Raw genomic sequence first — 11,820 nt, forward strand, 5'->3', positions numbered from 1 at the left:
TGTTGAAAGGTTATACGCTTGCACTCCTTCCTGCAGTTGTTAAGATGGCTATTATTTGTGGCTATCATAGAATCAATATCTGGTCTCAGCCAACATTGTCACGGTTCTCTCAAATTTCCCATTTCTTCTCATCGTCGGTTCGAAATCACTTTTGATACTAGAAGTAGCATTAAGATTGGGGTATCAAATCTTTATTACCAGCCGTTTCTACCTCATGAAGTAAATCACAGCAAGTCAAGGGGGGATATAATTTTAGTGATATATTATTCTAATGTCTATTCTACGGTAAACAGATGTTCTTGTTTTCTCTAGTCCGAGGACAATTTGTATCTTCTTTGCGACAATGATCCAATAGTAAAGTTGATCACCTCCTTATCGACCAATCAAAAATGAAGTCCATGAAACGTTATTGTGGTTTCAAATTACTGAATTTTCCTACGTAATGTATGGTAGGAATATTTGTCTATGATGTTGAATGAGACCTAGACATCTCATAATCACATCACGTCACGTGGGGGCGGGGGGGGGATTTATCTGTATTTGATACATAAATATTATTCAATTATGGAGTAATAAAAAAATTAATTCGCAACGGTCCCTCATTGGAAAAGCTCCCTCTAGTGGAGTAAATACGTATAAGATAACACAAGCTTTTAGTCTTTCTGTCAATTAGTTCTGGCAGAGAACTTAATAACGGTGAACCATTTCCAGTATTATCCCCTACAATCTTGACATTCGGAAAGGGAGAGATGAAAATAAGATTCGAGTTGAATTATGGGATCGTTGATTTGAAGTCACACTGATATAATCATTTTGTAACTCAAAAAAAAACAAACTGATCAATTATTTTCCAACTTGATATACGAGTTATTACAAACTATTATTGACTACATAGATGATTTCAGAAAAAAAAAAGTGACCGATTTCCTTGTGCCTGAGGAATTACAATAAGGATAGTTAAAATAATATAAGTTTTAGAACTAAATGTAACTAAGTTAAGACTATTAATGGTGGTATTTTAAAAACAATTTCCTCTATAAAACACTTCGATCAATTACTGACTAAAGTTTGGTTTGTTTTGAATTTCACACAAAGCTACCCGAGGACTACCTGCGCTAGCCATACCCCTAATTCACCAGTGATAGAGTGGGGTGAAGGCAGCTAGTGACCACCACCCACCGCCATCTTTTGGGCTACTCTTTTACCAACGAATAGTGGGACTGACCGTCAAATTATAACGCCCCCACGGCTGAAAGGGCGAGCATATTTGGTGGGATGGGAATTCGAACCCGCAACCCTCAGGTAGCGAGTCAAGCGCCTTAAACATCGGGCCAAGCCAGGACTACGGACTAAAATATCACTGTTAAAACTTGTTTGTGATACTAAATAGAAGGAAGTCAAATGATTTAGATTTGTATACGTAGCATGTCCGTGCCTGATCAGTTTCTTCAAGCGTTAATGGTGTATTTATAACCTTTAATGAATAATTTATAAAACTTTAAAGCGGAAAGTTCGTTTTTCTAAAGAAAGAGGAACATTGTTAGTAAGTACATTTCAGTGTAGCTAAGTCAATAATCTACGGGCACTAATATGTCATCTGCCCTTACCACCGGACTCGTCCCGAGATCAAGTTTGTCGATTTCTGTACATTAGGTAGACACAGTGTTAGGCGTTGTGTCGCATCCTAGACATAATATATACATATCCCTGCTGTCAGTTTCTAGTATGTAGCAATCGCAAGTGAACTCATTTTCTTAATTAATTTGCACTCGTGTAGTTCATAGAGGGCGTGCATGAGCAATTACGTGCGATACGTCTTTGATGTTTGATGTAATAACACCACGAGAGCTAAAAAGTTGACGTAGTTTCGTTAAAAACTAAACAAACTCCAGTTCAATCGGGCTATATTTCAGTTCCAAAACAAAGCTGTGCAATAACTCTAAGTGACCAATCAAAATTAAGTTATTCTAAAACGGCTTTCTTATACGCAACACCAAATATGACGTGCTCTGTATTTGAAGTACTACTGAAGCTACTTTAAACCACTTGTCTGGTTAACGACATTAAATGAGGCAAACTTTATATAGGAAACAATAATTTCATTATGTCTTTAAACAGAAAGTATAATGAACGTCAGTTGAGGATTGTTCCTATATTTAAATGAGGATTACTGTTTTGAAAATTATTGTATATCTTAAAGTTATGAACTGTAGTACCAACTGTTAATGGGTTTTCTAATAGGTCGCTCCTATAATAAACATTTAGGCAACTGAAACATTGTATTAGTCTTAACGTCACGAATATAATTGTTTTTCTTTTTTTTGTCATAGTTTATTATGTATGTAATAAATTTTCTTTTGAGGGGGTACTGTTCGTGTGATGTACATCTCTGAATTTATCGGTTACCAGACATCTTTGCTTATGTTAACTTGCCCCCACATACACATACGCACAAACTGAGCAAAATAACTTAATATACGATAGTTTCAACCCAATGACAACACGGTCTAAGTGGTCACTAATTTAAAACTGTTGGCCAGAGGTAGTCAAAACAATCAGGAGCATCATCCGCCTACATATCTACTCATAACCGAATAGCGGGATTGACTACAGTTTTAATGAAGCGTCCGCTGCTCAAAGTGCAGAATATCACAGGCTCAAACCTGCGGTCTTGCGATCCACAGCCCAGCATGTTGACCACTTGGTCATGCTCGATAATATAATTCAAGGGTTATTAGTATTCCTAATATTTTCGCTATGACAAAAGAAATAAGTGGGAAATCTCAATAGCCACGGCTGTGATTAGATCTCAAATCGGTAAAGAGATGGAGCTATGAGCTAAAAGTTTGTACTTGAAAAAACAAACAAAAAACTAAGAGCAATTCTATGATCCAATATGCCGCGGCTAAAAATAATACAAAAAGTAATTAGAGTACTATACATCAACGGAAAAGACAGAAAACTGTCCTTGACGTTGCCATTCCAGCCTTCAGTATGCAGTTTGGGCATAAAATAGTATATATATATATATATATATACACACACACAAGTAAATGCGTAATTATGTATGTATGTGTTAGAATTGCAATTAAATTTAATTGTATTGCCATAAACTGTGGTTTTAAACCAATAATATCAACAATTGGCAGTATTGAAAAATCGTCCATCCCAGCTACGAGTTCTGGTATTGAATGAAAGGCCTTCCGATTACCGACTTGTGGCAGACAAATTTGAAATGCTATATTTTCGCGCCTCTGGTTTGAAATCTGAAATGGATAACTCAAGAGGAAAGTGACCCCCCCCAAAAAAAAACAACAACAAAATATGCAGTTTATATTATTTTAATTATGAACGTTAGCCATTTGACCTCATTAAAAGTGAAAGTATTAAAACACCAAGTCAATTCTTATTTTTCATGAAATGATGTTTAACAAGTGAAAAATTTAAAGTATCTCGACCTAGTTTAATTTAATTAACAATTATGTCTCTGCAACATTAATATCACAACATTTTAACTCGAATATTTCAGCGAAATATACGTTTGTAAACAGAGAAGAATTTCTATAATTATTTATCTGTAAACACGAAACGTTGGTATAAAACGACTGTCATGATATAAAATACTGTTTGGTTTAGATATTGGTGATGAATTTATTTTTATGAGAAAATATTTTATTATTATTTAGTTTTTGTTATTATAAGAATTAAAAACAGACGATTGTAGGAAGTTTTGTTAATAATTCATTGACGTCCAGAATATAGAAGGTAGACAGACGATTAGGTAATATAGATATAAATAGAGTGAGACGAGCGAGAAGCAGAAGACAGATAGAATCAGACAGATAATAGCAAAAGAGAATAAAGTTGGTGTAAAGTTTTCCGTAGAGGTGATAGGCCTAACGACTGACATAGGCCTAACGTTTAATATGTTAGAGTGAAACTAACAGTAGAAAAGAAGATAAGAAAATTTATTTTTTTAAACTCAAAGCGTGGTTCTGAAGTAATTGAATCAGCCTGAGTGCACTTAGCCAAAAGGAACAGAGGATCTTCAAAATAAAGAAGACCAAACAATTACGGTAACTCGCGCCATAATTGTAACTTGTAAGTAAATCACATATAATACTAACGCGATAGAAATAGAGAAGATAGTTCGGCTTGTCAACTGAAATTATAAAGTAATTGAATAGGCCTAAGTGTATATTTGACAAGAAGGAGATACATATATATAGTAGTTATGATATATCTATAATATATATAGTGTTGAATAATTTATTGTATATACGTTAACTTGTTCTGAATATATATATATATTATTTTGAAAACAAGTGAAGTGTGTGCTGTTTATTCATCGTTAAATTTATCGCTAACAAGCCACAGACACCTACTGTAGAAGAATCCTAAGCCCAACAACTACATATTATATACTTATACTATTAAGAAATATAACTAAAAACCTTTAAATTCTGACAATTGGCGAAAAATTATATTTTAAATTCTAACAACGATTTTACGTGTTTTAAATCTTTTATATCAATCCTAGAATCACGTGTATTAATTAATAGCGCACAAATCATATAACTCATACTAACGTTGTTCCCACATTCTTAAAACCAAATGAACCGGTTTACTATTTATACATATGGTGCTTTTTCTTGTTGTTGTATTTGAATCTATATTTATATTGGACTTGAAGAATATGTACTGTTTCTACAAACTTATTCTTCTGAATCATTCAAGAGCCAAGCTGATTAATGTAGTAAAGTAAAATAAATAGATGTGAAGCCTAATCTTCCATTCGGTTCTTCACTTGTCACTGAGGTACAGATTTCTAAGAATTCCGTCCCCCAGTATTCCTGGACAAGGGCATATCGAAAGGTGAAGACTAAACCTTTCGTGTACTGAACCATGTATGGTGTTTTTAGTTGTATCTTACTAATCATACTGAACCAGAATTTATATTGGATTTGAAGTATAAGTGGCATTAACACTACTAATTTATTTTTCTGAATTATTCGGCATAGAATCGCGATCTTGAATATTCAAAAAATATATATTTAAAAAACAAACCTCCCCCCGCCAAAAAAAAAGAACATAGAATGAGATTTAGTTTTACTGTTAAAGTACCTATACATTTTTTGAAGTTATATCGTCATTGTATTAGGAAAACTGGTCTCGAAGACCTTGAATAAATCAAACACTTTCTTCGGTTAACAGCAGTTTCTGTCTTTCAGATGACCGTGAACTTTCTCCAGTTTCGAAATCAGGTTCAAGATATCACTAGTTCATTTCAAAGCCATTTCACAATTTTCCATCGATCCACTTGACAAACTTAATGTTTTACCCTTATCACAATCCTGTTCTTCAGTCACTTTCTGTAGATTCTTCGTTAGCACGTGCTTGTTCACAGTCAAGTGTTGCCTCGTAAGTGCCTTTCATCGTAGCAATAATTTCATGTTTATTCGCATTTAATACTCTCTTTTTTTTTTTTTTTTACGCCTTCCTGTTATCTCTAAACTGTTCTCTGGTAGGATCGATCGATGAACTTGGCGTTAAGCACAGCTGATGGGCTTCCAGAAGTCGTGAATACGAAACAATGAATTAACTGAACACTTCAAACATCTAATCTGGAGTTTCGTTACAGCCGATAATACTTTCGAATGTGCAGTAATTTTGTGACAATGGAAGCACTACGTAGTGGCACCAAAAATACATTTATACAACAAGCTAATAGTTTTCAATGTAGTACGTTTAGAAATCTCACTGTTATTCTATACAAGCCCAGCAAAGCTTAACGTCTAAAACCTTGAATTGACAATATCCTGCCAATACGCGCTTGTTCGACTACACGCCCTAATTTGGTTAATTCACTGTTAAAAGTTTAATTTGAAGTTTCCAATAGGACATTGGAAATTCAGTTTCACTAGAGAAGATGCGATTAATTTAAAATCTAAATGTTTTCTTCGTAGACCTGGTCGGCGAGAAAAAATCATGCCTTATCTGTAATAGACATACACACCGTGCCCGGGGGCGCGCCTCCCTTTGCTAACATTTATGGAGTCTGTAAGAATTGAAGAATAAGAACATTATTATTGAATATTATTTTATTACAAATTACAACTTTTTTTACGTCAAGGTAGAATATTTTTAAAACAGGTACGACGTTTCAATCACTGGTGCGATCTTACTAAAACTTGTGTACTTTCTTACTGTAAAAGCTGTAACTTGTAATATAATACTTATAATGAATAAGTAAACGCAAAAGGAAACTCGATTCTCACTGAATGTTCTTGGTAAAACCATTCCACATTTTCCTGCAATCTGAAAGAAACTGTTCACACAATAACAAGAAATACAAGGTGATTTTGCTGCAGTTAGGCCTAAGTTCCAGATACAACTTGGGCCTTAAGATGTTACTTGCTCATGTCAGCCATAATTGTATATTAGTGTGACGTAGTTCGACAAATGATCCAAAAATAATGTATTTAAAACTTAAGGTAAACATGTTATAACTATAGCATTAAAAACAAAACAATATTTTATATCTATAGTATTAAAAAAAAACAATCCCAAATAAGCCTAAAAATATTAATAATTATCGCATATCTAAACGACAACACAATCCTTTCATTTGCAATGAGAGATGTATAGATGATGTTGTGTTTAAACTAAAAAGTAATAACTAATTCATTATCATCTTTTACAAGATGGTAACGAATCGATTGATAACTCACAAGTTACCCCATTGCCAGTATCACTGCACTGCGTATTTTGTGGGTAATATCACCACTGAGCCAAATACAGTCACTGGCTCACGATACTATTGCCACGATATCTTTAACCCAGTGGTGGGTTTAACGGGAGGGCAGATGGGGATGCTGCCCAGGAGCTCCGAAGCAAGTGGAGGCCCCAAAAAATTTAGGTTAGGATTGTGTATGTAAATAACGAATGTTGTTGAAGAACAAATAATTAGGCAGGAAAGGAGTTTCTTTTAAGTTGGGAGTGCTATTTGAAATTTTATTATAGACATGAGTAGCTCATTTTTTTCGAGCAAAATTTATGTTTTGAAAATAGGATTAACAATTAAAAATGTAATTGTAAAAAAACAGGAATTTGATTTTAAATATACACATATATATGTAGACTAAAGTGTTTATTTAGCTGTGAAGTAACACTTCTCTTGTACAACATATTGTTCCTATTGTTTCAGTTAAGCTGTACATGAACAAGACATATTGTTCCTATTGTTTCAGTTAAGCTGTACATGAACAAGACATATTGTTCCTATTGTTTCAGTTAAGCTGTACATGAACAAGACATATTGTTCCTATTGCTTCAGTTAAGCTGTACATGAACAAGACATATTGTTCCTATTGTTTCAGTTAAGCTGTACATGAACAAGACATATTGCTCCTATTGTTTCAGTTAAGTTGTACATGAACAAGACATATTGCTCCTATTGTTTCAGTTAAGTTGTACATGAACAAGACATATTGCTCCTATTGTTTCAGTTAAGCTCTACATGAACAAGACATATTGTTCTTATTGTTTCAGTTAAGCTGTACATGAACAAGACATATTGTTCCTATTGTTTCAGTTAAGTTGTACTTGAACAAGACATATTGTTCCTATTGCTTCAGTTAAGCTGTACATGAACAAGACAATTGTTCCTATTGTTTTAGTTGTACATGAACAAGACATATCGCTCCTATTGTTTCAGTTAAGTTGTACATGAACAAGACATATTGTTCCTATTGTTTCAGTTAAGCTGTACATGAACAAGACATATTGCTCCTATTGTTTCAGTTAAGCTGTACATGAACAAGACATATTGTTCTTATTGTTTCAGTTAAGTTGTACTTGAACAAGACATATTGTTCCTATTGTTTCAGTTAAGCTGTACATGAACAAGACATATTGTTCCTATTGTTTCAGTTAAGCTGTACATGAACAAGACATATTGCTCCTATTGTTTCAGTTAAGTTGTACTTGAACAGGACATATTGTTTCTATTGTTTCAGTTAAGTTGTACATGAACAAGACATATTGTTCCTATTGTTTCAGTTAAGTTGTACTTGAACAGGACATATTTTTCCTATTGTTTCAGTTAAGTTGTACATGAACAAGACATATTGTTCCTATTTTTTCAGTTAAGTTGTACTTGAACAGGACATATTTTTCCTATTGTTTCAGTTAAGCTGTACATGAACAAGACATATTGCTCCTATTGTTTCAGTTAAGTTGTACATGAACAAGACATATTGTTCCTATTGTTTCAGTTAAGTTGTACATGAACAACACATATTGTTCCTATTGTTTCAGTTAAGCTGTACATGAACAAGACATATTGTTCTTATTGTTTCAATTAAGCTGTACATGAACAAGACATATTGTTCTTATTGTTTCAATTAAGTTGTACATGAACAAGACATGTTGTTCTTATTGTTTCAGTTAAGTTGTACTTGAACAAGACATATTGTTTCTATTGTTTCAGTTAAGCTGTACATGAACAAGACATATTGTTCTTATTGTTTCAGTTAAGTTGTACTTGAACAAGACATATTGTTCCTATTGCTTCAGTTAAGCTGTACATGAACAAGACAATTGTTCCTATTGTTTTAGTTGTACATGAACAAGACATATCGCTCATATTGTTTCAGTTAAGAGTTGTACATGAACAAGACATATTGTTCCTATTGTTTCAGTTAATCTGTACATGAACAAGACATATTGCTCCTATTGTTTCAGTTAATCTGTACATGAACAACACATATTGCTCCTATTGTTTCAGTTAAGCTGTACATGAACAAGACATATTGTTCCTATTGTTTCAGTTAAGCTGTACATGAACAACACATATTGCTCCTATTGTTTCAGTTAAGCTGTACATGAACAAGACATATTGTTCTTATTGTTTCAATTAAGCTGCCATCCTGTCCACGAAAACTTGTCACCAGGATTATCCACTTGTGTTGACGGAGTCCGTTTACAGCACACGATCCTATGTGTCATCTCGACATGGGAGGAATTTGACCTTTGACTTCGGCTTGTAAGTTTCTTTACTTTTAATACATCCACGTTTAAAAGATATAAAAAACAAATAATTCTTAACGATTACGATAACTAAAGAGAAGCGCTGATGAGAAAAAAAATAATGACTAAAAACTGAAAATATATGTAAGTAATCTGTCAGTCTGTATTGTTAAAGCATGTAACAAATTCATTGTTGATTTCACTGTGTAGATGTTTCTGTGAAAAAATTAAAATCATTAAACGTTGAACAATTCGAAGCTCTTATTTCTAGAGTTAGTAGTCGTTAAAAAAATTAAATTAAACCACTTTACAGTTTCAGTTATAATTGATTGTGTAACGTAAAAAGCTCTACTCAAGATCTGTTTTATAAAGGACGATTCCATTCAAGAGCTAACTGATGCTTCCCCCTCCTTCATGGAACAGAAACTAATATCGTTGACAAGAGCCTGTCGTAGCATTCTTTCATTCGTTTTGATTGGTTTAAAGAAGAAAAAAGGCGGGAAGGAAAAGTCAAATAATCTGCGCGTGTGGATGAAAGTTAAACTTAGATATGTGATGTGATAATATATTGTGGTTAAGCACGTGATAGTTCTGGTAGCAGGGATGTTCTCTACATTGCGTTGACGTGGGGGAGAGGGGAGAAGAGAGGTTCGTGTGTTTGCAGTTATTTCCCTTAGAAAATGCTTAGTGTTTTATCACTGTGCATGCTCTATTTACACATACAAGGTATAGATAAAGCAACCACCAGGTGGTTAAGTTTGCTGTTGAGCGTCAGTGATTAACCTAAATGTCACTTTAATTAAAGGTGATATACAGACATTGTGGAATATATCTCCCCAAACACTCCTCTGAAGGTTCTGAAGTATTAAATGTTATAGTTTAATAAACAAAGTCGTGGTTGTGAGGGCTTATTTGCATTTACTACAAGTGATAAGTTTATCACCAGATGGCGCTGGAGACATGTTCTAAAATTTGTTTGTAACTAAGCGCAAAGCTACACAATGGGCTAACTATGCTATGCCCACCACGAGTATCGAAACCCGGATTCTAGCGTTGTAAGTCCGCAGACATGCCGCTGTGCCACTGGGGGGGCATCTAACATTTAGAGCTTACGTTTTTATAATTTTCATCAACATTTTTTTATTGACCGTTTCTTTAAATCGACTTCACAAGTATTTGTTTGTTTGGAATTATGCACAAAGCTACACAATGGGCTATCTGTGCCCTGCCCACCACGGGTATCGAAACCCGGATTCTAGCGTTGTAAGTCCGCAGACATACCGCTGTGCCACTGGGGGGGCCTTCACAAGTGAAGCGAACAACCTAGTAGTAATAGTAATATAACGTGACAAATTGGTATTTCATTATTTTATTTTTATTTTTGTCACATCACTATTGATCATAATAAATGCCTCCCAAATTGGAATAAAATTAAAATTATCAGCCGAACCGTTTTTGCTCACAATAAATCTCGTTGTTTTGATTATACAATTAAATCATGGACTTAAGAACAACAACAAAAAAAGTCCAATTAGTTGTCACGATCTTGTGTTTTTAGTTTTGAATAATTCTACCAATTCTCATTAACAAGTACTACTTAAGACCCGAGGTTGATAAGGGCCGTTTTTGTTTGTTTGTTTAAGGCAATGTTCATTATAAGTTTTATATACGGCTTTAGAAGTCAGTGTTCAGATTAAAACAGTCATTAGTGGATGATGGTAAGCTCTCCGTTTTCTGCTCCTCGAGATATCTTTCAAAAAATTCTATTTTTTTAAAATTTTCTTGCGTGTATCGCGAAGCGACAGACGAGCTCGGCGAGTTTCGTATTTTTGTTGAAAGAAATTGGAAAATGAAGAACAGGGATGTAGAAGTAACAAGTGGAAAATCACTTTTTTCACGTTATTAGAACGCACTTTTCCAACGTCACTTTAATAAATAATCTTTTAACCCTAAAATTAAGAAACTTTGTACTGTTTCCTATACAGGGATGGTACTGCATCATATATAGTAACGTTTTCACCTGTCGTAACGCTCACACTCAAAGAAATTGAGTGAAAACACGTATTTTATGCAGCAGTAATTAACGAGGTTAATGGTATTTTTGTTTATCAGGTTTTGTGAGGTTAGTAAGATTTTATGGACCCTACAACTAACAAAGTTAGACCCACGAAAAATGGTGTTTAAAAAAATCAGCGATATTATCTTCAGTAACCAGGGTTAATAATACAATATCGTACACTAAACCGATCAGACTAGCTACAAATTAAAAAAGAAAAGGTGGACTACGTTACTAGTTCGTAAATTTGAAAAAGAAGCTGAATTTTTTTTTTTACCTTCTCTGAGATAGAAAAATACACTTTACATCTTATGCTAGCCTTAACCTCTCATCGGCAAGTTTAAAAAGGCTTACGATACCAAAAATCGGGTTCCGATACCCGTTGTAGGAAGAATACGAATAACACAGTATGCAGCTTTGCGCTTAACAACAAATAAACCAAAGCCACTTAAAGTGTTTAATTATAAATGCTCTTGTGCACAGAAAGGAATAACTGAAACTTTGACAAGTATATAATTTTTCATATAACAAATCTGTTTTTGTTGCTTAACACCCCTACAAATACTTGAAGTTGGATAGTCCAGTTTCCAGGGGACAGTGAATAAACCATAGAATTGTGTTTGCTGGTCACTCAATTGAACAATGTTACTTCTACGAGATAGTATTTAACTGCTTAATTTCAATCATGAATGTTGGACCATGTAGGAATGTTAAAAATTTTAACTATTGTTTTC

Source organism: Limulus polyphemus, unplaced genomic scaffold (genome assembly GCF_000517525.1).
Source record: "Limulus polyphemus unplaced genomic scaffold, Limulus_polyphemus-2.1.2 Scaffold3830, whole genome shotgun sequence".
NCBI lineage: Eukaryota > Metazoa > Arthropoda > Merostomata > Xiphosura > Limulidae > Limulus > Limulus polyphemus.